The 16448-nt window shown below is 45.0% G+C and overlaps 1 pseudogene; it reads left to right on the plus strand.

The window, feature by feature from the left end:
- The first annotated feature begins 1259 nt into the window (after positions 1-1259).
- On the plus strand, positions 1260-16196 carry LOC119321546 (annotated as a pseudogene).
- Positions 16197-16448: the final 252 nt, after the last annotated feature.

Here is a 16448-nt window from a genome sequence, read left to right on the forward strand (position 1 = left end):
CTTCGAAAATTTGCCAACTGCTAAAAGCATGTGTGCAGCACTAATGGTTGATCGCATTTGCCTAGTGAGATCAGGCTTAGAATGCAAAAGTTTTGATGCTAGAACACAGTGGTTGCCATGTGTTGGTAGTAGTATTTGCCATGTATGTAGGACTGCAGCTGCCATGCATATAGAACCCAAGTTTTCGTACTAAAAAAGGAGTTGGTTGTCGTGCATTGGCAAACAATAGTTGCCATGTTTGTTGGACTGTAGCTGCCATGACTGGACAACTACAGTTGCCATGCATGTCCATGCGCAGACTCACGGCTTGTTGTTTGAATGATGTCATGCCAAATCACTCGAAGTTGATGTGATCCGTTGCGATAAACATGTTATTCAAACAAAATCTTACTCTCGTACCTGTTTTTTCTATTACAGGGCCTACAACTACAGTGAACAGCGGCGCGGGGACATCTACTGCGGGGAGCTCTAAGCGCACGGAAGACGCGTTCCACCAGCCAGCAGACAATCATGCCGCAAACAATGCCGAGTCAGAGTCGGAAATGGCAATCATTCCAGCAATTCCGACAGGCACCCCTTTGAACACAAGCACTGGCAACACTCAAGTAGATGAAACTGCCGCCGATACTGAAGTGAATGATGAAACTGACGACGAGGCACAAGGGGATGAAGATGATGGGCAATCAGAGATCGTGGTACCTCAGCCACCGTATGTTGGGCAGAGATTTGAATCGTTTGCAGAAGCAAAGGAATTCTACCAGACATATGCAAAGTTCCATGGGTTTTCCGTCAACACCGAATACCTTAGGAAAATTAACAAAACTAACGAGTACAGCAGAGGTGAGATGAGGTGCCACAAGGCACGAAGGAACAAGAAGGGGAAAGGTGTTGCACCTGTCGTTCCGGAATGAAAGAAAGGTATCATTCTCAAGACGGGATGCCCTGTCTGGTGTAAGCTAAACGTAGATGGAACACAGTATGTGGTCACTGAATATTTTGACGAGCACAACCACAAACTCATAAAGAAGTTCGACCTGGTAAAATTTCTGACCGCCCACAGAGGATTCACCCCCCTCGAAAGGCAATTCATAAAGCTGCTACATGATTGTAACGTCGGTCCATCAAGAATGGTCCAGATACTATCACTCATCCACAACAAAAAGGGGACTCTGAGTAGCATGCCCTACATACCAGCTGACGTCACAAACCTACAGGCAAAGTACCATAGAGAGAGCAAGTTGGCTGACATAGAGGCCACAATGGCCTACTTCGATGAGAAAGCGAAGGAAGATCCAGATTTCTTCTACAGGATAAGGTTGGACGATGAGGACCGTGTCAGGAACATGTATTGGTTGGATGGTGCTGCAAGGAGAGCCTACAAACATTTCTGAGATTGCATTTCATTCGACGCGACGAATCTCACTAATATGTACAAGATGCCATGCGCTCCATTCATAGGAATAAATAACCACAATCATTGATTGCAGTTCGGCCGTGGGCTCGTTCGGAATGAAGACACGGATGGGTATGTTTGGCTGTTCAAGACGTTCTTGGAGTGCATGGATGGACTTGCTTCGATGAACATAATAATAGACCAGGATTTTAGCATGCGTGCAGGCATAGAGAAGGTCTTTCCGTTGGCAATGCACAGGCACTACAGGTGGCACATTATAAAGAAGGTTGAGGAGACACTAGGACCGTTCTTTGCTGACCGTCCAGAGCTGCACAAGGCATTCGAGCTGTGCGTGGACCACAGCTTGACGGTGGAGGAGTTTGAAAGGAGCTGGATGGCCATGATTGAAACATATCAAGTCCAAGACGACAAGACTCTTGCTAGACTATGGGAGAAGCGAATGTACTGGGTGCCGGCCTACTTCATGCAGTGCTTCTTCCCCTTTCTGCAGACTACACAGCGCAACGAGGGGTTCAATGCTGTTTTGAAGCGGTACGTGAGCCCTGGCAACTCATTGCTACAATTTGCCAAGTAGTACACAGCTTTGCAACAAAAAATACTAGCATCTGAGCTACAGGAAGAAGCGTGTCGGGGAACATAGCAGAAATTCAAAAAAAATTCCCATGTGTCACCAAGATCTATCTATGGAGAAAACAACAACGAGGGGAAGGAGAGTACATCTACATACCCTTGTAGATCGCTAAGCGGAAGCGTTCAAGAGAACGGGGTTGAAGGATTCGTACTCGTCGTGATCCAAATCACCGGAGATCCTAGTGCCGAACGGACGGCACCTCCGCGTTCAACACATGTACAGCCCAGTGACGTCTCCCATGCCTTGATCCAGCAAGGAGAGAGGGAGAGGTTGGGGAAGACTCCATCCCGCAGCAGCACAACAGCGTGGTGGTGGTGGAGGAGCGTGGTGATCCAACAGGGCTTCGCCAAGCACCGCGAGATATGAGGAGAAAGAGAGGTAGGGATGCGCCAACATGAGAAGAACTTCGTGTGTTGGCTGCTCTTTTGCCTCCACTATATATAGGGGGAGAGGGGGGGCTGCGCCCCCACCTAGGGTTCCACCCTAGGGGCGGTGGCCAGCCCAAGATCCCATCTGAGGGGCGGCCAAGGGGGGGGAGAGGGGAAACTTGCCCCCCAAGTTAGGTGGGTGCACCCCCTCCCTAAAATCTAGGCGCCTTGGGCCCTTGTGGGGGGCACACCAGCCCACCTAGGGCTGGTCCCCTCCCACACTTGGCCCATGCAGCCCTCCGGGGATGGTGGCCCCACTTGGTGGACCCCCGGGACCCTCCTGGTGGTCCCGGTACGTTACCGATAAAACCCGAAACTTTTACGGTGACCAAAACAGGACTTCCCATATATAAATCTTTACCTCCGGACCATTCCGGAACTCCTCGTGACGTCCAGGATCTCATCCGGCACTCCGAACAACATTCGGTAACCACATACAAACTTCCTTTATAACCCTAGCGTCATCGAACCTTAAGTGTGTAGACCCTACGGGTTCGGGAACCATGCAGACATGACCGAGACGTTCTCCGGTCAATAACCAACAGCGGGATCTGGATACCCATGTTGTCTCCCACATGTTCCACGATGATCTCATCGGATGAACCACGATGTCGAGGATTCGATCAATCCCGTATACAATTCCCTTTGTCTAGCGGTATTGTACTTGCCCGAGATTCGATCGTCGGTATGCCGATACCTTGTTCAATCTCGTTACCTGCAAGTCTCTTTACTCGTTCCGTAACACATCATCCCGTGATCAACCCCTTGGTCACATTGTGCACATTATGATGATGTCCTATCGAGTGGGCCCAGAGATACCTCTCCGTTTACACGGAGTGACAAATCCCAGTCTCGATTCGTGCCAACCCAACAGACACTTTCGGAGACACCCATAGTGCACCTTTATAGCCACCCAGTTACGTTGTGACGTTTGGTGCACCCAAAGCATTCCTACGGTATCCGGGAGTTGCACAATCTCATGGTCTAAGGAAATGGTACTTGACATTTAGAAAAGCTTTAGCATACGAACTACACGATCTTTGTGCTAGGCTTAGGATTGGGTCTTGTCCATCACATCATTCTCCTAATGATGTGATCCCGTTATCAACGACATCCAATGTCCATGGTCAGGAAACCGTAACCATCTATTGATCAACGAGCTAGTCAATCAGAGGCTTACTAGGGACATGGTGTTGTCTATGTATCCACACATGTATGTGAGTTTCCTATCAATACAACTATAGCATGGATAATAAACGATTATCATGAACAAGGAAATATAATAATAATAACTAATTTATTATTGACTCTAGGGCATATTTCCAACAGTCTCCCACTTGCACTAGAGTCAATAATCTAGTTCACATCGCCATGTGATTAACACTGATAGGTCACATCGCCATGTGACCAACATCCAAAGAGTTTACTAGTGTCACTAAACTAGTTCACATCATCATGTGATTAAGACTCAATGAGTTCTGGGGTTTGATCATGGTTTGCTAGTGAGAGAGGTTTTAGTCAACGGGTCTGCAACATTCAGATCCGTATGTATTTCGCAATTCTCTATGTCATATTGTAAATGTTGCTTCCACGCTCCACTTGGAGCTATTCCAAATGGTTGCTCCACTATACTTATCCGGTTTGCTACTCAGAGTCATTCAGATAGGTGTTAAAGCTTGCATCGACGTAACCCTTTACGCCGAACTCTTTATCACCTCATAATCGAGAAACATGTCCTTTATTTACTCCAAGGACAATTTTGACCGCTGTCCAATGATCCCCCATTCCTGCATCATTCTTGTACCCCTTGACTGACTCATGGCAAGGCACACTTCCGGTGCGGTACACAGCATAGCATACTATAGAGCCTACGTCTGAAGCATAGGGGACGACCTTCGTCCTTTCTCTCTCTTCTGCCGCGGTCGAGCTTTAACTCTTAACTTCATACCTTATAACTCAGGCAAGAACTCCTTCTTTGACTGATCCATCTTGAACAGCTTCAAGATTTTGTCAAGGTATGTGCTCATTTGAAAGTATTATTAAACATTTTGATCTATCTTATAGATCTTGATGCTTATTGTTCAAGTAGCCTAATCCAGGTTTTCCATTGAAAAACACTTTTCGAAGAACCCTATATGCTTTCTATAAATTCTACATCATTTCTGATCAACAATATGTCAACAACATATACTCATCAGAAATTCTATAGTGCTCCCACTCACTTCTTTGGAAATACAAGTTTCTCATAAACTTTGTATAGACCCAAAATCTTTGATCATCTCATCAAAGCGTACATTCCAACTCCGAGATGCTTACTCCAGTCCTTAGAAGGATTGCTGGAGCTTTCCATACTTGTTAGCGTCTTTCAGGATTGTCAAAAACCTTCTGGTTGTATCACATACAACCTTTCCTCAAGAAAACTAAGGAAACAATGTTTTGACATCCTATATGCAAGATTTCATAAATAATGCAGTAACTGCTAATCCAATTCCAACGGACTGTTAGCATCGCTACGAGTGAGAAAGCCTCATCGTAGTCAACTCCTTGAACTTGTCCGAAAACATCTTTAACGACAAGTCGAGCTTACTTAATGGTGATACTTACCATCATTGTCTGTCTTCCTTTTAAAATCCATCTTTACCCAATGGCCTTACGACCATCAAGTATTTCTTCCAAAGTCATGGATCCTCTCTCGGATGTTATGGCCTCGAGCCATTCGTCGGAATCCGAGCCCACCATCGCTTCTCCATAGCTCGTAGGTTCATTGTTGTCTAGCAACATGACCTCTAAGATAGGATTGCATACCACTCTGAAGTAGTACGCGTCCTTGTCGACCTACGAGGTCCAGTAGTGACTTGATCCGAAGCATCATGATCACTATCATCAGCTTCCACTTCAATTGGTGTAGGTGCCACATGAACAACTTCCTGTGCCCTGCTACACACTGGTTGAAGTGATGGTTCAATAACCTCATTAAGTCTCCACCATCCTCCCACTCAATTCTTTCAAGAGAAACTTTTCCTCGAGAAACGACCCGTTTCTAGAAACAATTACTTTTGCTTCCGGATCTGAGATAGGAGGTATACCCAACTGTTTTGGGTGTCCTCTGAAGATGCATTTTTATCCGCTTTGGGTTCGAGCTCATCAACCTGAAACTTTTTCACATAAGCATCACAGCCCCAAACTTTTAAGAAACGACAACTTAGGTTTCTCCAAACCATAGTTCAAACGGTGTCGTCTCAACGGAATTACGTGGTGCCCTATTAAAGTGAGTACGGTTGTCTCTAATGCCTAACCCATGAACGATAGTGGTAATTCGATAAGAGACATCATGGTACGCACCATATCCAATAGGGTGCAACTATGATGTTCGGACACACCATCACACTATGGTGTTCCAGGCGGTATTAATTGTGAAACAATTTCCACAATGTCTTAATTGCGTGCCAAAGCTCGTAACTCAGATACTCATCTCTATGATCATATCATAGACATTTTATCCTCTTATCGCGATGATCTTTAACTTCACTCTGAAATTACTTGAACCATTCAATAATTCAGACTTGTGTTTCATCAAGTAAATATACTCAACATCTACTCGAATCATCTGTGAAGTAAGAACATAACAATATTCACTGCATGCCTCGGCACTCATTGGACTGCACACATCAAAATGTGTTACTTCCAACAAGTTGCTATCTTGTTCCATCTCACTGAAACCGAGGCTTTTCAGTCATCTTGCCCATGTGACATGGTTCGCATATCTCAAGTGATTCAAAAACGAGTGAGTCCAAAGATCCATCTGCATGGAGCTTCTTCATGCGTTTTACACCAATATGACTTACATGGCAGTGCCACAAGTAAGTGGTACTATCATTACTATCTTATATCTTTTGGCATGAAAATGTGTATCACTATGATCGAGATTCAATAAACCATTCCTTTTAGGTGCAATACCATTGAAGGTATTATTCAAATAAACAGAGTAACCATTATTCTCCTTAAATGAATAACCGTATTGTGATAGACATAATCCAATCATGTCTATGCTCAACGCAAACACCAAATAACAATTATTTTAACACCAATCTCGATGGTAGAGGGAGCGTGCGATGCTTGATCACATCAACCTTGGAAACACTTCCAACACATATCATCAGCTCACCTTTAGCTAGTCTCCGTTTATTCCGTAGCTTTTATTTCGAGTTACTAACACTTAGCAACCGAACCGGCATCTAATACCCTGCTGCTACTAGGAGTACTAGTAAAGTACACATTAACATAATGTATATCCAATATACTTCTATCGACCTTGCCAGCCTTCTTATCTACCAAGTATCTAGGGTAATTATGCTCCAGTGGCTGTTCCCCTTATTACAGAAGCACTTAGTCTCGGGTTTAGGTTCAACCTTGGGTTTCTTCACTGGAGCAGCAGTTGATTTGCTGTTTCATGAAGTACCCCTTCTTGCCCTTGCCCTTCTTGAAACTAGTGGTTTCACCAACCATCAACAATTGATGCTCCTTCTTGATTTCTACTTTCGCAGTGTCAAACATCGTAAATACCTCAAGGATCATCATATCTATCCCTGATATGTTACAGTTCATCACGAAGCTCTAGCAGCTTGGTGGCAATGACTTTGGAGAAACATCACTATCTCATCTGGAAGATCAAATCCCACTCAATTCAAGTGATTGCTGCACTCAGACAATCTGAGCACAAGCTCAACGATTGAGCTTTTCTCCCTTAGTTTGCAGGCTAAGAAAATCATCAGAGGTCTTATACCTCTTGACGTGGGCATGAGCCTGAAATCCCAATTTCAGCCCTCGAAACATCTCATATGTTCCACGACGTTTCGAAAACGTCTTTGGTGCCTCAACTCTAAACTGTTTAACTGAACTTCACGTAGTTATCAAAACATGTATGTCCGATGTTCGCAACATCCACAAACGATGTTTGGGGTTTTGCACACTGAGCGGTGCATTAAGGACATAAGCTTTCTACTGATCGCATAATCGCTGCTGTCAACTTTCAACTATATTTTCTCTAGGAACATATCTAAAACAGTAGAACTACAGCGCGAGCTATGACATAATTTGCAAAGGGCTTTTGACTATGTTCAGGATAATTAAGTTCATCTAATGAACTCCCACTCAGATAGACATCCCTCTAGTCATCTAAGTGATTACATGATCCGAGTCAACTAGGTCGTGTCCGATCATCACGTGAGACGGACTAGTCATCATCGTGAACATCTTCATGTTGATCGTATCCTCCATACGACTCATGCTCGACCTTTCGGTCTCTTGTGTTGCGAGGCCATGTTTGTACATGCTAGGCTCATCAAGTTAACCTAAGTGTTTCCCGTGTGTAAATCTGGCTTACACCCATTGTATGTGAACGTTAGAATCTATCACACCCAATCATCACGTGGTGCTTCGAAACGACGAACTTTCACAATGGTGCACAGTTAGGGGGAACACTTTTTTGAAATTTTAATGAGGGATCATCTTATTTACTACCGTCGTTCTAAGCGAATAAGATGTATGAACATGATAAACATCACATGCAATCAAATAGTGACATGATATGGCCAATATCATTTTGCTCCTTTTGATCTCCATCTTCGGGGCTCCATGATCATCATCGTCACCGGCATGACACCATGATCTCCATCATCATGATCTCCATCATCGTGTCTCCATGAAGTTGTCTCGCCAACTTATTACTTCTACTACTATGGCTACCGGTTAGCAATAAAGTAAAGAAATTACATGGCGTTTGTTAAATGACACGCAGGTCATACAATAAATTAAGACAACTCCTATGGCTCCTGCCGGTTGTCATACTCATCGACATGCAAGTCGTGATTCCTATTACAAGAACATGATCAATCTCATACATCACATATCATTCATCACATTCTTCTTGGCCATATCACATCACATAGCATACCCTGCAAAAACAAGTCAGACGTCCCCTAATTGTTGTTTGCATGTTTTACGTGGCTGCTATGAGTTTCTAGCAAGAACGTTTCTTACCTATGCAAAACCACAACGTGATATGCCAATTCCCATTTACCCTTCATAAGGACCCTTTTCATCAAATCCGTTCCGACTAAAGTGGGAGAGACTGGCACCCGCTAGCCACCTTATGCACCAAGTGCATGTCAGTCGGCGGAACCTGTCTCACGTAAGTGTACGTGTAAGGTCGGTCCGGGCCGCTTCATCCCACAATACCGTCGAAACAAGATTGGACTAGTAACGGTAAGAATATTGAACAAAATCAATGCCCACAACTACTTTGTGTTCTATTCGTGCAAAGAATCTACGCAATAGACCTAGCTCATGATGCCACTGTTGGGGAACGTAGCAGAAATTCAAAAAATTTCCTACGTGTCACCAAGATCTATCTATGGAGAAACCAGCAACGAGGGGAAGGAGAGTGCATCTACATACCCTTGTAGATCGCTAAGCGGAAGCGTTCAAGAGAACGGTGTTGAAGGAGTCGTACTCGTCGTGATCCAAATCACCGGAGATCCTAGTGCCGAACGGACGGCACCTCCGCGTTCAACACACGTACAGCCCGGTGACGTCTCCCATGCCTTGATCCAGCAAGGAGAGAGGGAGAGGTTGGGGAAGACTCCATCCAGCAGCAGCACAACAGCGTGGTGGTGGTGGAGGAGCGTGGTGATCCAGCAGGGCTTCGCCAAGCACCGCGAGATATGAGGAGAAAGAGAGGTAGGGCTGCGCCAACATGAGAAGAACTTCGTGTGTTGGGCTGCTCCTTTGCCTCCGCTATATATAGGGGGAGAGGGGGGGCTGCGCCCCCACCTAGGGTTCCACCCTAGGGGCGGCCAAGGGCGGGAGAGGGGAAACTTGCCCCCCAAGTTAGGTGGGTGCGCCCCCTCCCCAAACTCTAGGCGCCTTGGGCCCTTGTGGGGGGGCGCACCAGCCCACCTGGGGCTGGTCCCCTCCCACACTTGTCCCATGCAGCCCTACGGGGATGGTGGCCCCACTTGGTGCACCCCCGAGACCCTCCCGGTGGTCCTAGTACGTTACCGATAAAACCTGAAACTTTTCCGGTGGCCAAAACAGGACTTCCCATATATAAATCTTTACCTCCGGACCATTCCGGAACTCCTCGTGACATCCGGGATCTCATCCGGGACTCCTAACAACATTCGGTAACCACATACAAACTTCCTTTATAACCTTAGCATCATCGAACCTTAAGTGTGTAGACCCTACGGGTTCGGGAACCATGCAGACATGACCGAGACATTCTCTGGTCAATAACCAACAGCGGGATCTGAATACTCATGTTGGCTCCCACATGTTCCAAGATGATCTCATTGGATGAACCACGATGTCGAGGATTCGATCAATCCCGTATACAATTCCCTTTGTCTAGCGGTATTGTACTTGCCCGAGATTCGATTGTCGGTATGCCGATACTTTGTTCAATCTCGTGACCTGCAAGTCTCTTTACTCGTTCTGTAACACATCATCCCATGATCAACCCCTTGGTCACATTGTGCTCATTATGATGATGTCCTATCGAGTGGGCCCAGAGATACCTCTCCGTTTACACGGAGTGACAAATCCCAGTCTCGATTCGTGCCAGCCCAACAGACACTTTCGGAGACACCCGTAGTGCACCTTTATAGCCACCCAGTTACGTTGTGACGTTTGGTGCACCCAAAGCATTCCTACGGTATCCGGGAGTTGCACAATCTCATGGTCTAAGGAAATGATACTTGACATTTAGAAAAGCTTTAGCATACGAACTACACGATCTTTGTGCTATGCTTAGGATTGAGTCTTGTCCATCACATCATTCTCCTAATGATGTGATCCCGTTATCAACGACATCCAATGTCCATGGTCAGGAAACCGTAACCATCTATTGATCAACGAGCTAGTCAATCAGAGGCTTACTAGGGACATGGTGTTGTCTATGTATCCACACATGTATCTGAGTTTCCTATCAATACAATTATAGCATGGATAATAAACAATTATCATGAACAAGGAAATATAATAATAATAACTAATTTATTATTGCCTCTAGGGCATATTTACAACAAAGCGAACACCGTGCTAAAGCAGCCAAAATTGCTAACGTATTTACCGATGGAGAGGCAAATGAGCAAGATATACACCAACAAGATCTTTAACAAGTAAGTCAGTTGCGTTATAGTCTTATTTGCGCAAAAGCACGAAGGCAGTAGGTGCCATATAGAATGCAAATGCAGTTGCCATGATATTTAGTTGCCATGTTTAATGAAATACTGTTTGCCATGCTTACTCAGCTGCAGTTGCCATGTTCAATGAAAATTCGGTTTGCCATGCTTGCTCGGATGCATTTTCCATGTTCAATGAAGTGCAGTTGCCATGTTTAATGCACTGTATTTCCATTGGGGCATGTTGGTATGCAAATTCCAATGTCAACTGAAAAATGTTATATTGTCGACACATATGCTGAAATGCAATTGCCATGTTTACAAAAATGCAACTGCCATGTTTGTTGAAATGCAATTGCCATGTTTACTCAACTGTAGATGCCATGTTTAATAAAATGCAGTTGCCATGTTTTATGCAATGTGCTTCCTTTGGGAATGTTGGTGTGGAAATGACGATGGCCAGTTGAAAATGTACTACAGTTGCCATGTCTAGTGTACTGCAGTTGCCATGTCTGGTGTACTGCAGTTGCCATGTCTAGTGTACTGCAGTTGCCATGACTAATGTACTACAGTTGCCATGTCTAATGTACTATAGTTGTCATGTCTAATGTACTACAGTTGCCATGTTCAAGGTACTATATTTTCCATGTTCAATGTACTATGGTTGCCATGTTCAAACAAAATGTATTTATATTTCCATGACAACATAAGGTGCTACAAAAAAAGAGCGCACTATAGTTTAACAGAAAACACACAAAACTTGCAGATTCCAGGAAGAAATAAAGCGTGCCAGCATGTTCACGGCTTTCCAGGTGGACAAACATACGTTCAAGGTGTGTTCTATTTTGGGCATGTCAGATTCAGAACCTGAAGACCCGGACAAAGGAAGGAACTACTTCGTCAAAGCCTCGATAGGAGAAGGTGAATACTACTGTCAATGCTGCAAGTTTGAACGGGACGACATTGTGTGCTGTCACATACTAAAAGTAATGGACATGAACATTGTGACACAGATGCCCCGCCATTTCATAAGGCGACGATGGACTTGGGACGCTGACGACGCAATGGCGCTGACGACGCGTTGGCGCCGCAGACAACAAACGCAGTTCTAGCTGTGCATGACGAGAGACCTGAGTCAACCATGGAAGCTGTGAGGCACGTTGTGCTGACAAAGAACTATGCTAAGCTAATTGATGAAGCGTGCAAGAGTGATGAGACAGCGAGAGTCGCAGAAAAACACAGGAAGGCCCTGAAAAGAGAGCTTGATGAGATCAAGAAGAGGAAAGCTGAGGAAGCCTTACACCGGTTCCCCCGCACATCAAGTGTGCCTTCATCCATGGGGCCATCATCTGAAAACTCGGAGATATGATCTAGAATAGCAAGCACACAAACCCAGGTCAGGAACCCACCCCGTTCCATCACAAAGGGTCGTCCAAGAGAGATAAGGTACAAATCAGGATTGGAGATTCAAGCAAAACACAAGAAAACGAAGAAAGGGACGGGCAATCCATAAGCAAAAATTGGGGCGTTATGACATGGTCCTTGTGGACATTTTGTTTTGTACCCTAGATGTTGTGATTTTTTTAAATTGGGAGAATGACTCTTGAGGGGCATCAGAAGTTGAAGGAAAATACATTGAATGGATAAATGCAGTTGCCATGTTATGGGTACTTAATCTGCCATGTTATGTGTAGTTAATCTGTCATGCTATTTTATACTAAATATGCCATGCTATTTTATACTAAATATGCCATGTTAATTGTACTGGATCTGCCATGTTAATTGTACTAGATCTTCCATGTTAATTATACTAGATCTGCCATGTTAATTATGATGGATCTGCCGTGTTGTTTGTACTGAATCTGCCATGTTAGCTGTACTGAAATATGACATGGTATTTGTAATGACTCTGCATCGCATATATTTCCATGATAATTCGACGCGGTTTAGTCACACATAGTGCGTTGTGTGCAATGTATGGGAAACAAGTTGAAAAAAGTGTAATGTGCATCAACCACAGGAAAGGTTACATCTACATGATCAAACTACCATGCTAGCTGGTACAGTTAGCGATAAAAAGAAGAAGCAAAACAGCCAAATGAAAAACGACGATGACTTTCACTAACCATATCTGATGAACTACATTTTGCCATGTTTTAAAACATCGTAGACGCATTCGAAGCAGCAAACTGTTGCTACAAACGATGGAACCATAGTAATAATGATAAATAGAAAACGTATCTGCTGTCACGCCTAAATAGGTTCACATCCATACATATATTACAGAAAATATTCAAATGTCACTCACACACCACCACTACATACTAGGCTACGCGGGGTTGCAGTCATAACATAGCACACGAACATAGTTTTGACAAGAACAAAAGATAGTACCTTACATTCCTTGGCAACAGAATGTAAGGTGTGCGTCCAGTGTGTAATGCCACATGATCACTTGTACTTCTTGATGAATTTCTTGACAGCTTCCTCCACAAACTCGCGTGCTCCGGACCGCTTGTTGAAATCTTCATTCGTCAACCAGTTCCATGTGTAAATTTTCCGGAGCTCAACGACCATTGCAGCTGTGACAGTGGGGACAAGTCTACCTTCCCACTTTGCAAAGTATTCCAATGTGTGAAAGCCACAGTCCGTCCTGCACAAGGAAAAGAGTTAGGTGAACTCGCGAAAAGTACAGACATAGCAATGATAAACTTCAATTCAGATGTAACAACAAAGAGGGGTGGGATTGATGTAAATGGCACATGAAGGAGGGGGTAGGAAATTACGTGTTCCCTTGATTCGTAGTCACCACGTACTCAATCGGTAAATGTCTGATCTGGACCTTTGAGTTTTCGTAGTGACGCTTCCATGTCTCTTTGACGTTGTTGATGAAGAATTTAGCATGCGAAGTAAGGTCTGCATCAACTGCTGAACGCATTGAATCAAGCACCTCAAAGCGTTGGTTCTTCAGGTCAAGACAGATCGCATAGTGGTGACCACACTTGTCGTGTGGGTCGTGTGGTGCAAGCTCCTGGAACATGGGGAACATGACCTGCATGTAAAAGTGAAGGAAATGAGAAGCAGAGTTCACATGAAGAACAACAGAGGGACAAAAAAAGTAGAATCACGTAGAATGTTTAGTTATGGTGGGGTAGTTGAAAGAAAGTTGTCGTCCATGTATGAACAAAATTTTCCGTGTATTTTACTATGAAGTTGCCACATAGTTTGCACGGGATGCAAAAATCAAAAAGTCAGTTTGCACGGCAGCTATTGCCACATGAAACATCTGCCACATAAACAGAGTGCAGATGATGGCAAAAAACCATACCATGTGGAAAAAAATGCAAACAGGGAAGGAGTACTCACATATTTCTTCAGTGTGAGCTTGAATTCACCGTGTTGAGCAAAATTCTTCCTCGGGATTTTGTGGTGGAAGTCACCATCCAATATTTTGCAGGTCACACTGTAATGCATGATTGTTTTGTTGGCACACACATCCATATGATTGTTGATGTAGTCAATCCCGCATGCAACTACATTCGTCGACATTTTACCATTTGGCCACACGGACTCGGCAAGATCACCCAGGTCGACGTACGTCACTTCGCATTGAATGACCTTGGTTCTGTCCAAACATGAGCCGTATGAAAATGATATAACATGAAAGAATCATGCCTACTAAGTAAAAAAATGAAAGAACTAAAACGTAAGCAGATCATGTATAGAAAATACGAAGAAGATGAATGGTAAAAAGAGAGCAAAGCAAAATGAGAGATTATGTGGTGTGGTCATTTACGCTTTCAGCTCCTTCATGTGCTTGCTGCTGGCCCTCGCATTTCCAAACCGCTTGACAATATCGTACAGTTGGGTCTGTTCCTTTGTGGCCCTGAATTCGGGCTCGTAGTCTTCCGTGGGAGGTGGGTGAACTACCCTCTGCTGCCTCACAGAACCAGGGGTGGCACTCCTAATGGTATCCTCAGATACCGTATTTGCAGGCACGTTGGAACTTGATTGCCCTGCCCTCGTGAGGACCTCCTCTGCAATGCTGCCTCCTCGATCCTGTGGTAAGCTTCATCAAGTGACGGTGAAATCTCCTCAGGGGTGCCTGCAAGGATCAAAAAAGTGGATTAGGATACCTAGAAATCAAAAACAGATGGATTGTGAGAAGATAGGGTGCATGATGTGAAATGTAGGTACAAAAAGTGGGGAGTTGCCATGTGTGGTGCAACTACAGTTGCCATGTCACAGCAACTACAGTTGCCATGTAGTTGCACTATAGTTGCCAGGTCACAGAACCTACAGTTGCCATGTTGTGTCAACTCCACTTGCCATGTGCTTGCCGAATGGAAAAATGTAGCATGGAAACAAAAAATGCATGTGACATGGTGCAGCAAATCCAGTTGCCATGTGTATTGCACTGTATTTGCCATGTGACAATAACTACAGTTGCCATGTTGAATCAACTTTAGTTGCCATGTGGTTGCCCAATGTAAAATGCAGCATGGCAGCAAAAAAATGTAGGTGACATGGTGCATCAAATCCAGTTGCCATGTCATCACATAAAAGTTGCCATCACAAGTTAGAACCCCAAAAAATATGATTGGGACAAAAGTCAAACTACAAAGATGTATACAGGAAAATGATAAGCACATGATAAATGTACCTTGGACTATCGGCTCTGCAAACTTGACAGCCTTCCTGCCCTCGACCATTGGCTGCGCCATCATTGCGGGCATGCCTCTCGAGAAAGCAAAGGCAACTGGCATAGGATCTGGCACCACTGGTTGATCTTGACTGATGCCAAGACTGAAGCTCGGTGGGGTGAAGGCCATTGGGTGCCTCTCATGCCTAATAGCCGGACCACGAACAACTTGCGGGGCAGAATCCAAGGGTGAAAGATCAACAAACATATCTGAATCGGCCGCTACAGAATGATCGGGCTTATTTGTAGGGCGTGGCGTGTTGTCAGCGGTATCAGCCGCAACTTTTTCGACAATCTTCTTGTTTGGGCTGTAGGGGACAACCACATTGACTGGGAGCCTTGAAGTGCGCAGATTTAAGCTGGGGATTTCCACTGTGGGTAAAGGCGCAGTATGCTCCAGACGTTCACCTGCGTCACTCGTGCCCGGCTTGACACCTGCATCAGTTGTGCTCCGGTCTTCCGGTTTCTCCATCACATTGCTTTTGGCAGGTGGCGGGAACAGTGTGGACGCAGGAACATAACCAGACTTGTCTCTGCTGCTCCTAGCTACAGCTGGTGCATTGGGTATGTCTGTTGATTGCTTGCGGGGGCTACGACGCCTAGGTGGAAGACCAGCACACGAAATAGTTGCCTTAGCAGTATCTGCACTGACAGGAGCTGGAGCTGTTGTGCCAAGACTCTCACTTGTAGATGGCATATCATTGTGAACTGCCGCCTCAGCCACTTTTGTCGTGGACACAGGAGTGCCACTACGCACGCGCTTGGAATCAGTGTCAGATGAGCGGGAATCTTCCTTGCTTAGGTTGGTCTTGGGAGCGTCTACTTCAACGCTTGCTGATGGGGTGGCATGGCTCACAGCAGCATCCTTCATTGCCAGAAGAGTTGGCAATATTTCATCTGTCCTGGCAGATACCGACTCGTCACTCCCCGATGTACGGATGCCTGTTGTTCTAGCCTGCACATCTGCAACCGACGGAGATGGTCGGCCACTTGTGTCAGAGTTAGTGGGAACAGTTGACGGTGCAGCAGCAGTTTTGTCACCTGGCGCCTCATGAACATCTGAGTTGCCCCCTGTTGACAACTTTGAATG

Source organism: Triticum dicoccoides, chromosome 6B (assembly GCF_002162155.2).
Source record: "Triticum dicoccoides isolate Atlit2015 ecotype Zavitan chromosome 6B, WEW_v2.0, whole genome shotgun sequence".
Lineage (NCBI taxonomy): Eukaryota > Viridiplantae > Streptophyta > Magnoliopsida > Poales > Poaceae > Triticum > Triticum dicoccoides.